Here is a 14,564-nt window from a genome sequence, read left to right as displayed (position 1 = left end):
TTCCTTACGATTTGGAAATATTTTCCCTTTTATGTTATATTCATTTCTTTCCCTTTTGAAATAACATTTTCATCCCCCATGGAGTGTGTTTTCCCCCTTTTGATTTCTGCAACAAATGGAAATTAATTCTTTCATGAGCTTCACATGGACAGTTCCGCAGGCTTACAGTGCATACTAAAAATGTTGAAGTGAATTAGGTGTTTTTTTCAGCAGATGAAAATGGTAAAATTGCCAAATTGAAATTTTAAAAAATTATTTTTGGGGTGTTTTTCTTGCATTTGAAGTTGAGGGCACCAATAAGCAAAGCAGTTTTAAGGCCATACTAAAGGTCTCAGTCTGTGGACTGTGTTTTATTTCTTCTCTTCATCCTGTGGCGTGAGATCCATGCTTGTCTGTTGAGTAGTTCTGAGATTCTGATACCTGAGACCGGGCACAAGTCACTTCTACTTTTGGAGGCAGAATCAGTTGCTATGAATGTCAAACAGGAGTAGTAATTGCTGTGGACAGGGCTCTTGAGAGGACTGGAGGGGACTGAACAGAAAGGTTTTGTAAACTGCTGGAAAGCTTGTGTAAGTGGAAGGTGTAGTTATTGTTTCTGTGTCAGTAAAACCTCTTGAGAACCTCTACCAGAGGCTGGAGTTGGGGAAGGAAGGACAGGAAAGCAAAATCAAGCATTATGTTGCTATTTAAAAGCCATCCTAGTAACAAGCCTTGCAGGCTAAAGAGTTGAAACTAAATGAGGCTTTCAGTTTTCTGTGGGTTTCAGCGATTCGAATTAGCCGGAGGGCTCCCCTTTTGTCTCTCCCCGCGTAGCGTGTAGCGGTGCTTACACCCTGGGTTGGCAGGAGATGAAACGCGGCTGTGCACACAGAAACCGCTTGTGCATTCTCCAGGGTCTCTCCGTAGTCAAAGTGCCCGAGTTACTTCCATTTTTTTCTTTTTTAATATTCCTGGCATGTTCCAAAGTGAAATGCTGAAACAGAGTTACAAACGTTGTGGTGCATTTTTTAACATTTATGCTTTAAAAACTAGTAATTTTAACACATGCATTTACATAAGTGCCATATAACCATCTTGCTTTTCAAAGTTTACATTTGTAAGCATTGTTTATATGGGATGCACTATAGAGCGAGGGACCCAGATTTCAGGTTGTGTGATGAATGACCCCTTCCAGTCTGATGAGTGAATGCACTACATGTATAGGTTCATTTAGGTTAGGAATGATGTCAAAAGTCTTTATTTGAGACCCTTTCTAAATTGGAAGGCTGAGTAGGAAGGCTCTCCTGCCCTTTGTCCCCAAGCTCCTCCACCCCTAACCTCGCTGAGACCCAACTGTAAGTATGTAATTATGAATGTGAAGCAGAGAGGAGAAAAACAAGGGATGAAGGAGAGGTCCATATGTGTTTCTTCCACAAATATTTTTCTAGGGCTTACTATGCTCCCAGGTAATGAATGACACAGTGTTGTGATGAAGCTCACATTCAGGGTTTGAATCCTGGCAGTTTTATTCCCTCCTTGTGTTACTGACCCTCTCTAAGCCTGTTTTCTATCAGTTACATCATGTGTGAGGTACCTCATTGGTAGCTGTGAGGGTCCAATGACTTACACATGTAAAGTTAACAGAACAGTGCCTGGGACAGTGAGTGAGTGATACAGAAGGTCTGGCCCTCAGGGAACTCAAGTTTCAATTCCCTCACTGCATTTCCCTCTGCATTTCCCCTCTGCAAGGTGGTCTACCTGAAATGCCTGTCTTGCAATATCTAGTGATATTTGGGAACACGGGTACCTGTTACTGCACTGATGAGGAGATATAAAAAGAAAAAAGCATCTGATGTATTAAGGAAACTCTTCACATCTCATTCATTAGCCACTCAGCAAGCACCAGCATGTTAGGTTTTGTGCAGGGGCTGCTGATATCATAATGAAGAAACTGGTGGTGGTTCCACACTCCCGGGGAGGAAAGGTGTTAGGTGCACAGTGGAAACTTTTGTTGAGTATAAAGAGCATACAGATAGCGTACAAGTGATCAAGTGTCCAACTCAACGAATTTTCACGATATGACACACATATGTAATTTGCACTCAGATAAAGAATCAGAATCTTATGAGCCCCCCCATGTGCCTGCTGGTTCCCTTGCCACTCCCAACCACCTACTGCCAGGGTAAGCAGTTCTCTGACCTCTGAAGCCACTGATTACTTTTGCTCATTTTTAAACTTTACAAAAAAAGAATCATGGCATGTCCTTTTTTGTGACTGGCTTTTTATATTTATTTATTTCTCTATTATGTTTGTATTATTTATCATTTTTTAAATTAATGTTTGAATACAGTTGTCTCCATTTCCCCCCCCACCCCACCCCCCCACTTCCCACCCTCAATCCTTCCCCCCATTGGCTTTGTCCATGGGTCCTTTATATATTTTCTTTGATGACCCTTTCCCTTCTTTCCCCCATTATTTCCCTCCCCCTGCCCCTCTGGTTACTATCAGTTTGTTCTTAATTTCACTGGCTTTTTAAATGCAATATTATGTTTATGCAAACAGTCATCCATTTTTTGTGTATAATTATAGTTTATTCATTCTCATTCCTGCATATTACTCCACTGTATGACTATCCATGATTTTTGTATCCACTCTACTGTTGCTGGACATTTGGGTTGTTTCCTTGGGAACATTACAAATACTACTGAAGCTGACCTTCTAATACCTGCCATTTGTTGGATACGTGTGTGCACTTCTCTTGAGTATACACGTAGGGATGGAGTGGCTGTGTATACGACATGGATATGTTGAGTTTTAGTAGATACCGTCAAAGAGATTTCCACAGTAGTTGTCACAGTTGGTACACTGGTCAGCAGAGGATGAGTTCTGGTTACTCTAAATTGTCTGTCTTTTCCATTGTAGTCATTTTGGAGTATATCTTTTGCAGTCTGCTTCATGAGAGTAATCTGCATTTTCCAAAAACTGATGAAGTTGAATGTCTTTTCACACATCTTTTTCCTGCTTTGGTATCTTTCGTTGTGAAGTGTCTCTTCTGACATTCGCTCATTTTTCTTTGAGTTCTCTTTTTTTTTTTACCGATTTGAAGGAGTATTTTGTGTATTCCAGATAAGAGTCCTTTGTCGGATATATGTGTTGAAACTCTCTTCTCCCACTCTGTGGCTTATCTTTTTACTCTCTTAATGATTTTTGAAGTACTAAAGTTCTTAATTTTAATGTAGTACAATTGATGAATATTTTTTCCCCTATAAGGTTATTGCTTTTTATGTCTTAAGAAGTCTTTGCTTGGGGTGGTTCTTGTGGAGGCAGCTCATGCTAGACTGGGCAATTGTTATGCTCTCTGCTGCCTAGACTAGCAAAACAAGTCCGTCAGAAAAGCTAAAGGTAACCCCAAGACTCTAAAAGGTGAGATGCCCGGTATGCTAGGTGTTAGTTCAGTCCCCAGGCAGGGCTCATACAAGAAGCAACCACTGAATGCACCAGTAAGTAGAACAACAAATCAATGTTTCTCTCTCTCCAACCCTCCCTCCCTCCTCCCATCTCCCCACTCTGTCTCTCCTTCCTTCCTTTTCCTCTCTTTCTTCCTCTCTCTCTAAAATCAATCAATACATTTTTTTGGTAAAAATAAATAAATAAATAGAAGGTGAGATGCCTGCTCCTACCTTCTTTGTGAAGACATGCTGGGAGGGACATACAGAGAAAAATTCAGAGACCACTGCGAACTTTGCATTTTCCAAGTGCTCCAGGAGGTGGAATACAATGTGTGGGAAAGAGAACTACAAAAAAGGAGAAATGTGCACTGTGATCACAAATAAACATTGGAGACAAGCTCAGGGAGGCCAGGAGAAAAATCACAATATTCCTGATAACCTCATACACCATCTGGCTTCTCCCTCTTCTACTAGACCTCTACCGAAGAGCAAATCCACAACACTAGGCATTTGCATTGGAGATGCGGCCAAAGAGCTGGTGACGGTTATGGTGTGCAAAATTTCCAACAAGCCCCCACAGAGATATTTCATCCTAATCCCTGGAATCTATAAATGTGATGAGACATCACTCATTCGTGTGAATGTGTGGTATTCAAGGCGGAGCTGGACTTAAGCGATTATTCAGGTACCTACGATTTAACCAACAAAGCCTTTCTAAGCAGAGAGCTTTTTCCAGCTGGTGGTGGAAGAAGGAGCCAGAGATTTGAAGAATGAAGGGGATTTGACTTGAAGGTGCAGAAGGTCATGTGAGAAGGAATTCAGGGAATCTTAAAGAACTGAGAGAGGGCCCTGGCCAAGAGCTGTCAAGGAAATAGGGTTCTCACTGCTATATCCACAAGGAACTGACCCTGCCAACAGCTGGAATGAGTGTGGAAGAGATGTCTGCTTGGAACGTGGCTAATAACTTGATCTCAGCCTTGTGATTCCCTGAGAGAGAACTCTGTGTCACACTGTGCTAACTTACAGAATGCTGAGCTAATAAATGGGTGCTGGTTTAAGCTGGTAAGTTTGTAATAATTTGCTACACAGTGATAGAAAAATAGAACACAAGGCATAATTTGAGTGATAGTAAAAAGCCACCTCATCATAAGGCAACAAAGTTGAAAGACATGAATGAGAAGGATGTTGCCAAGTACAATTGAAAGAAAGGTGATGCTATAAGGGCCATCTAAAAATTCTCAAGGAAAAAGGTGGAGGAAGAAGATGAAGAGTATGAGAAATGGATAAAGAGGATGAGGAGGAGAGTAAATAATACAACATTTCATCTGCCTCCACGTGAGCACATGTAGGACAGATGCCGTCACTGACCCACCTCCCATGTGAGAAGGTGTCTGTTGCTCTCACTGAGCTTAATTCCTCAGCCTGAAAATGATTTCCACTGTAGTTTTTGAAATGCTCTGGAAATTGCAAGTGGTTTTCACGATGTGTTTATGGATGTTACAAGCACCTAGAAATTCATTCAAAGTTGTTCATATTTCTAAATACTTTTAAATAAAAAGACACTTGTTGTCCTTACTCCATGACCTTAAGATATTCATGTGAGAGGATAATGAAAATTGTTCCTGGAGTAAAAATATATATTTGTAACTTACTGGTTTGGAAGTGTTATCAGTGAGAAAGCCTGAGTTACTGACTGCCTGTATCTACAGTTCGTAAGAAGAACAAAGCAAGCCAGGCAAACTCTTGTGGTCCATGACCGGTGTCGTGACATTGTGGGGGTGGCACTTTGGAAAGGCTCCCGGGGGAGGTGAGCCCTGTTGACACTGCTGTGCATTGTCTTGTCTTTCTATACAGTGACATGACATTCCGCTGACAATCTTAGCTGTGGGAAAGGGACATTGGCCGGCATGAGGAGTGTTCTGATAATTTTCAGTTAAATCTGGTTGTTTTACAACAAACTCTAAAACTCTTCATTGTCCAAAAAAAAAAAAAAACAAGTATCAGCCACTGCTTTGATGTCCTTACATGCACAAGCCGCAACTTTAGAAGTGAGAACCTTTTCACGGAAACATAACACAACACAGAGTGCACGCGTCGCCGGCAGGAAGCTCAATGAGCCTTCACAAAGTGAACACACCTGGGTGCAGCCACCCAGAAGAGGAAGCCCCCCGTTCAACCCCTGTTCCCAGTTAAATCTTCCCCTTCTCCCCCCCAAATAACCTCCATCCTTCCTTCAGAATGCTGAAATTTTTTGTGAAGCAAAATGGGTTGTGTTTTTTTAACTGGGAAAAAAGAAGAAATTTTACCTTCAGGTCATGAAGGTCTTTTCCTGTTTTCTTGTAGAAGTGTTATGGCTTTGCCTTTTGCGTGTACGTCTTGTTCCATCTCAGTTCAGTTTTCAGTGCGATGTGGGGCCAGGTGACTCCCCTCAGCAGGTCCTACACTTTGGTTTTCCTCTCGTGAAACTGCTGAAAACTCGGAGAGGATTTTCAGAGACTTTCTGCATCTGTTTTTCAGTCTCCACTCCTCATGCAGGAAATGACGTGAAGGGAAATCCAGCCTCGTGTTTGAGGCCCCCTGTGTCTCTTTTAGAAATTCTCTGGTTTCTCTGTCTCCACATTCTCAGCTTCTGCCAGGACCAGACCGGGGGGGGGGGGGGGGGGGGGGATGCCCTGAAGGGAGTGGCTGCAGGAGTCAGCTCCCTGCTCTGAGGGTCAGCACACTCCAGCCTCAGCCCCTCCAGTCCTCGCTGCCTCAACAGCTCGGCACTGCCGGCAAACAGAGGATGTCTGCACTTAATTGGACCTTTCTTGCTTTGCTGGACAGAAGTGCTGGTCTGCTGCAAATTCCTCCATATCACCCGTGAAAACAGATACATTTCTAATTGCAATTGTGATAATGTATGAAGGAAAAAAAACCCCACAGAGGGTGTTATTATATGAGGGGATATTAGGAGTCTCTTGTTCAAAAGCCACTGTCTTCTGCAGAAGCCACTGTCATTTATCACTAGCGGGCCTGAGCCTTGGGCACATGGACAGGGCGTTGGTGAAAGCACCAGCAGCTCAACAACTAACCCGACTTTCCCATCAGTCCTTATGCGACAAGTAACAGCCCCTCTGGGTCCCAGTTTCCGTGACCCTGGTTTTTCTTTTTCACCTTCAACAGGATCCTATCTTTTAAGTGCTTTAAACCCTTAGAACAAAAGGCAGCTATTTTTAAAAAGATACCACGGAAGTTTTCTGAGCCCATGTAAAATGGTGTGTGTATGCTTGAAAATCAAGACAGTAGGTTTAGTTTTGTTTTGTTTTTAAGGAGGAAGCAGAAGAAATTCCATCAGGCCACATACTACCAAAAGCTACTGAGACATAATCCCTCCAGAAGGCCATCTGAGGAAAGCGCCCCTTTATCTTCACGCAGTTTCTTCTACGGTTGCTCCCAGGCCCGCTCCCGCAGCTTGGGTGTGAACCCAGGTTTACAGAAGTCACTGGCAGGAAATGAAATTAAAAGCTATCAGGTAATATCACCATAGGATGAAGGCTGAGCTTATCTTGATAATGTTGAGTGTCCTGGGATGGAATGGAGTTCAGGGTACTGTTTTCTCCCTTATGCTTGTACTTGTAACTGATGAGGCCCAGTGATCAAGGAAGGAGTTATGAAAACAGCCAGGGATGGGTGAGGGCGGAGGCCTGCTGGGTGGTGGCGCATCCCTAGGTAAAGATGGGGGTGCTTGCGTGCTCCCTGGCAGCTGGCTTCCAGCTGATGAAACTCTAATAGTGTGAGACAGGCAGGGACGTTAGCAAATCTGAGTGATCACCCCTTTGGGAGAAAAAAGTGTATAAATAATTAATTGAAATTCTCTTTTAAAGCAGGGTCAGAAGAAAGCGAGTGTTGTCTAGAGGGAAGCCAACACCCAGAGATAACCTCTGCTAATTGAGGATGTGATGGCTCAGAAGGTAAACAAAATAAAGTGTAGGAGAAGCACAAGTAAAACAAATGAAGGGAAATAGGGAGGAAATAAAACACCCGGTGTATTGGGAGGAAGCAACTACTTGGGGACAAGCCAGGGAAAAATATATTTTTTTTAAAAGGGAAGAGTTTATCATTCTGATGGGGGGGTGCTGGTAATGGGGGAGGCTATGCATTGTGGGTGCTGGAGATGTATGGGAAGTCTCTGTACTTTCAATTTTGCTGTGGACCTAGAATGGCTCTAAAAAATAAGTTTAAAAAGGAGCCTAGAGAAAGTCAAGTAAACCCATAACACTGAGCGATGGCTAGGGTTGGGGGAGGAGTGTCATCATTCCTTCGAAAAGCATCTTATTCGAAGGCTTGGACCTTGACCTCTCCTTCTTGTGTCATTAGGGAACATCCCTCTCAGGATTATAGCTCCAGGGGGGGCAAAAAAAGAAGAAAAAGAAGCAGTCACACAGAACAGACAAGAACAACAAACAGGAGTAAACAAATTTCTGCAGGAAGTCTCCCAAAAGGGTTTCTCTCTCTCTCTCCATCCTCTGAGCTCCCGCCCCATCCCTTCCCACCCTTTCCTTCATTTTCGCCGTACTTTTCCATCCTTTCATGAAACTTTCCCACGGGTGTCTTCCGATATTTCACAGTCCTCACCCAAGTGCTGCAAGGAATTAATACAGGAAATAAGATAATAGTAATTTTAAAAGGTTGATAATAACACAAGTTATTACATACAATACACATTATTACAATAATCTTTTAGAGTAAACTGTGAATAGACTTTGGATTTGAGTTTTACTTGGCAGATGAAGGTTCACATTGTTTTGAAAGACATTCTAACTCTTGCTGGATCTCAGAATACCTATTCCCCAAACTGTACAATTTCTGTTGCCATTATTTTGAAATATGTATTTGCTATATTACAGCACAATGAAACTGTCAAGCAAGTTGTAATCATACGTATAATGATACTTTGCCCTTTTAAAGTGTTGCACTCCTACAGCCAAAATTTCCCAAGCATCCTTGTAAGCCAGGCAAGCTTACAAGAAAATTCTATGTACTTAGGATTTTAGAGCTGAGCAAACCAGAACATAGAGAAAGTAAGAACTTGAGCCAGTGCCTTCCAGGGAGTCAGAAATAAAGCTGGAATTCAAGGGAAATATGTTATGCTCAACATTGGACTTCCTGTACTGTGAAATGTGAAGTAAGGAGGAAAAATTATAAATTAGGGTTGCAGAAGTATTTTAATCAAGTGTATATATTTACCAATTAAAAGCTAATAATTCATAAGCAATGTCATTGAAGAGTAGTACTAACAAAGAACAGTATAGTTTTTGTTCCAGTATTTGCTTCTTGATTTCTCATAATTAAAATTTGTCATGAAAACATAAATTTTTATGGTTTTAGTGCAAGAGTGGAGACAATACATGAACTTAAGAATGACTATTAAATTTGTTTTATTCAAGTGAAAATTCAAGCTTGCAAATTCCATACTAGCTACCATCTACCCCTTTGGAAAATATAACAGATCAGTTAAGATACTATTTGTACTTTTTTAAATAGATTGCTTTAAAAACATTTTTTCATTTGAGAGAGAGAGAGAGAGAGGGAGAGAGAGAGAGGAAAGCATCAATTTGTTGTTCCACTCACTGATGCACTCATTGGTTGATTCTTATACACACCCTGACCAAGGATTGAACACGAGGCCTTGGTATGTCCGAACAGTGCTCTAAGCAACTGAGCTACCCAGCCAGGGTGATATCTGTAATTTTTAAGAGTTCTTTAAACTGCTATTAAAGGTAAACTACATGCTTTTGATTAAAAAAGACTTTGTGTACCAAACATTGGCTTCAGATTCCTGGATATTATAGTGAGGCAAACCTGAGCAGGAGATGGCTGGGCTGATGGGCGTTTTACTTGCTCCTTTCAGATACTGGTGGGAACTGAGAACTGAAGCTATGGTGGGAGGGTGTCTGGGAGGGGTGGTGAGCAGAGATTAGAAATACGGAATCTGGTCTGCTGTTTGCTCTCAAGTATCAAAACCACAGACGTAAAAGCAAGCAAGCATTGGATGCTGTCTGCCACCTATCACCTTCCAGCTTTCACTAGTGAACTGCTGAGCTGCACAGGCAAAATTCTGTGCCTCTTTGTAACACAAGTCCCAGCACCAGACTGTTGATTTTGTGGGAAAAAAATTGATTTGAGGTCAAATGACCAGCACCTGGGTCCTATATGAGATGAGCAGCTTTGAAGATGTCACTTGACCTCTTTGGACCCCAGTTTGCTTTCTGTGAGAGAGAGAGCATTAATATCTCGTGGAATCGTTGCTTTGGCTCAGCGAGATACTGGGTCTGTCAACAGCGCTGTGTAAACTGTTCTGCCTAGATTCTGCTCCTACCTGGCTTTGGCTTCTGGTTCTTAACCCCTGAGAGAGCTCTTTAACAAGCTACAGAAGGTATCCCCGTCCTTAGGCCGGCTTCTTGGGTGTGCGACCCGAGCTGTCTCATTGGCCCCTGCTCAGAAAGGCCCTGCACTCAGTCTACTGGTCTACTGTCGTCCTGACATTCTGAATAATTTTCAGTCAAGGGACTTTCGGTTTCATTTTACACGGATCCGTACAAATCATGTAGCCAGGGCTGCCTGTCATGTTTTTCTAACTCATAAAATCAAGCCTGACTTTAAAGTTTCTTGGAATTTGCCTCATTTCTAAGCATCTGCTTTGAGGATCTTGATGTAGCAAGGAGTTATAAATTAATATTTTTGTTAAAATAGTTTATATTTGATATATCATGTGATAAAGCAGAATGCAAAATTGTGACCTAATGGTTGACTCTTGACTATGTAGACTCTGAATGTCTGGAGGAAATGTGTTTATACTCCTGTCGCAGTGCTTGGCTCATTGGCGATATTCAACGGACGTGGAATGTGCGCACATCTCTACACTGTATCCATCCACCGTGAGAAACACTCCCTTCGGATGACAAAGGTATCCTGCCAGAGCGATTTATGGTTTTATTTTCTATACTGTGGTTAAGACTTTCAAAACACCAGTTGCAGCTTTCTTCAAGTTCTTTGAATGTGTTCCATTAAAACCTTCAGTTATCTAAAGAAAAATGCAAACATACTTTATGTTTTGCTCTCAACCATAACATAGTGAAGCCTGGCATTCTCATTAAAGAAAGGTTATTTGAATTTGTTGGGTATGTCGTTTGGTAATAAAATGATAGTCAAATAATTTTAAAGTACATGTAATTTGTTTTCTTTTCTATATTTTTATTGTATTTTTCTATTACCATTTAGTCCCCTCACCCACCCACCCACCCATATGATTTGTTTTCTATTGTAAAAAGTTAGATCCCCTCAGATGGGTTTCAGGAGTATATTTGGGAGTGGTGGGCACTTCTACAGGAGAAAGAGGTTATGTTAGTTAGACAGGTATAGAGAGTTTGTATTAGTTATCTAATGCTGTGCAAAAATTTGCTCTACAGCATGTCAGTCTAAGACAACATTTACTTTTCACACAGTTTCCGAGCATCAGGAACCTGGCTCAGGGTCTCCTCTGAAGCTGCAGTCAGGACACCGGCCGGGGCTGCAGTCCTCTGAAGGCATGGCTGGGGTCAGGGGACCTGCTTCTCAGAAGTCGCCCTCTCCTGGCTATTGGCTGGAGGCCTCAGTTTCTCTCTATGTGGGCCTCTCCAGTGGCCCGCCCGAGGGTCCTCAAGACATGGCCACTGGCTTCCACCAGAGCAAGTCATCCAAGAGAAAGCAAGACAGAAGCCACGAGGACTTTCACAATCTTGCCTCCAGAGACATATCCTATCACTCCTCCTAATTTTCCATTGCTTGTACAAACTGTCTTAGTCCATTGGGCAGCTATAAAAAAATAAAACCACAGACTAGGTGGCTTATAAACAATAGAAATTTGCTTCTCACAGTGCTGGAAGCTGGGAAGTCCAAGACCAAGGTGTTGACAAAGCCACATGCTGGTGAAGAATCTTTTCTGGGTTTATAAACGGCACCTTCAGTACCCTTATGTGGGGAAAGAGGGGAGAAATCTCTGTGGGCTCTCTTTTATTAGAACACCAATCTGTTCATGAGGGCTCCATCTTTCTAACCTAGGCACCTCCCAAAGGCCCCGCCTCCCAAAGGCCCAACCCCCTAATGCCATGACCTTGGGGTCTAGGTTTCAACATACGAATTTGGGGTGGGGTAGGACACAGATATTCAGACCATTGCACAGACCAACCCTGATGCAATGTGGGAGGGGACTATAGAAGGATGTGGATATCAAGGGGTTGGGATCATTCAGGGCCGTCTTGGAGGCTAGCTACCCCAGAGTCTTTCCCTAAATTCTTCTGCAGTTCCCAATGTTTGGCTTCCAGAAGCCCTGCACAGCAGACTGAAGGCATGGAAATCAGACTCGGGTTAATTTTCAAGTCCAGTCCATACATTTTTATCAGATACTGATTCAGAACTGTTGTATTGTACAACTGTGGAAGACTCATCAATGTGAATGAGGCCATTTGAAGCATCTCCACTTACTACATTCTTAGTTCTGTGTTAAGTCCCACCAGGTTGGGGGCACAGGTGGTCTTAGAGAGGGAGAAGCAAAGAACGATGTACTGGGATGTATAATCAAGCAAGGGAAAGTGCAATTCAGACTAAACACTGTAAGAGTTCAGGGCTCCCTGCTAGTTTGTAAGAATACAAACTTTCCTGAAGATGTAAGTTTGTTGAGAACTGCATAGAGAGATGATGTGGAGAGGTGAACGGGCCTGAGGATAGGAGGGGGCCCTGAGCAGTGGCAGGAAGGGGCAGGAGGCTGATTCAGAAGCCTCATAGGCTTGAGTGAGAGTGACTTTTACCCTCAGGGGACTCAGAAGGTCCCACTCTCTGCTTACACCAGGAAGATGAGGGGGAAGCAGAATCATCAATAGAGGGGACCCAAAGCCATGGACATTTGTCAGACACCAGCCATATGCAGTGTACTCTCCCTGTTACCTTACTTAATCTCCAAATGACTGGGAGAGGCAAGGGTAGCATCCTCCTCTTTACAGAAGTGGGTGTTGAACCCAGAGTTGTTTGCGTCCAAAGCACACATTATTTTCACAAGGCACTTGCCATCTCTGTAGGGGTGGATCAGCTGGAACCTGTGAAAAACAAATAGGACTCCTTGGAGGGAGGGAGGACGCTATAATTGGCATATAGCCACTGGGTAAACTTCCTCCTTTCTGTCCACAGTCCTGTAGGGCAGACCCCGACTCTTCTAGAGCAGCGATTTTCAACACTTTTCATCTCCTGGCACTCGTGAACTAATTACTAAAATTCTGCCGCACACCAAAAAATACTGTTTTTGCCAATCTGACAAAAAATAGGTACAATTTTGATTCATTCACACTGGGTGGTTATTGTTGTGTTGGCTATTGTCATTTTTTTAAATTAAGAAACACCTGTTTATCGTATTTTTTCCATTACCATTTATCCCCCTTATAGCCCCTCTCCCCTGCAATCACTCCACTGTTGTACATGCCCATGAGTCCTTTTTCCTTTTTGCTTGATCCCTCCATCCCCTACCTTCCCCCCACTCTTAGCTGTCATCTTACTCACTATCTATGAGTGTCTGCATTTTGCTTGTTAGTTCAGTTTGTTCATTAGATTCCACATATGAGTGAAATCATATGGTATTTGCCTTACTCTGTCTTATTTCACTTAGCATAACATTCTCTATGCCCTTCCATGCTGTCACATGGTAAAATTTTCTATCTTCCCCCCCGTTTTAATGGTTGCATATTATTCCATTGTGTAAATGTCCTATAGTTGTTTTACCTATTCATCTACTGATTTGTTGTCATTTTTTTATTTAACAATCTAAGGGAATAGAGCTCAATGTGCCTGACTAATAATCAGATATTGCATGTTTTACAAATTCTTGCAGCACACCAGTGGTTGAAAATCACTGGTCTAGAGATTTCATAAAGACACAATTGACCACAATTTCTACTCTGCCTCCTGTGGTCAGACACCCCCAACAATGACAGATATAGGTGTGCCCTGCAGAGGCTCATCTCACTCTCATTTCAAAACAGAGCCATTTGCTTTTAGTCACCTTAAGTTTAAATAAAATCTATTTCTCCGATGGAGATGAGAGTGATTACTTAAAAAGAAGACAGAACAATTATGTTATCAAATCATAGCATAGAAAATAAAGCAGAAGAAGCATATAAGTGCTCAGTTTGGTACAGAGGTGTCAGGAGAGCCAAGTTTGAATTCTGGCTGCACATCTGGGTGACTTAAAGCAAACAATGGAAGCTCAAGCTCTCACCTGAAAAATATGAATGGTGATGCCTACCTCGTTAGAATATTGTTTTAGAGGGGGTAATGTTAAATACTGCTATGGGTAGCTCATAGTAGGTGCTATATAAATTCTAGTTAATTCTATGATCACTTTAATTTTTCCCCAAAGATTCCAACTATGGTCAGCTTTGGCTAGAATGTAACTCATCTGCATTCTTAGGTAGACACCTATTAATGCTGGACATTTACCTAAGGATGCAGACAGTGCATTCGCAGTCGCACTGCGCATTGTGGTGGGGGGGGAGGAGCTGCAGAGCAGATGGGGGTCATGGATGTTGCTCAGAGTTACAGAAACATGCACAGAGAACCAAGAGTGGTTAAAAATAGTATTATCTTCTGCTTTGAGTGATGGCAAGGTGAAGGAAAATGGGGACAATGATGGTATGTTGGGAGCAGTGTGGATGTGGGACCAACCAAAGCTAAGGCAGAAAATTAAATCTACTGATGGATTTTAAGGTAGTTTGTAAAGAATATGTGCCATGTACATTATCATCAGGGGCCCACCACAGGTTATCAGTGTGTTCGTGGCAGAAGAATGGGAAATGGAACCTGGGTTGCTTAAACTCAGATAAATGATTTCTCTTGCACCGTGCCTTCTTGGGAATGCGGGTGCTACACCTCTCTCCTGGTATTAGTGTGCTACCACCTACAGTGTCTAATGCCTTGTGGGAGAAAGTGAATTAATTAAGGTCTTCCTATGCTGTTATCCATCAGCTTCTCTATAATTTTCATTGTAAGGCCAAGTTATCAAAGAGATACTATGACTTACCTTAGCAGACTGCAGCAGGGAGGAAGGAGAGAGACTCATGCCTTAGGAGG

Source organism: Desmodus rotundus, chromosome 3 (assembly GCF_022682495.2).
Source record: "Desmodus rotundus isolate HL8 chromosome 3, HLdesRot8A.1, whole genome shotgun sequence".
NCBI lineage: Eukaryota > Metazoa > Chordata > Mammalia > Chiroptera > Phyllostomidae > Desmodus > Desmodus rotundus.
The sequence above is the reverse complement of the archived record's forward strand: the minus strand, read 5'-3'. Positions refer to the sequence as shown.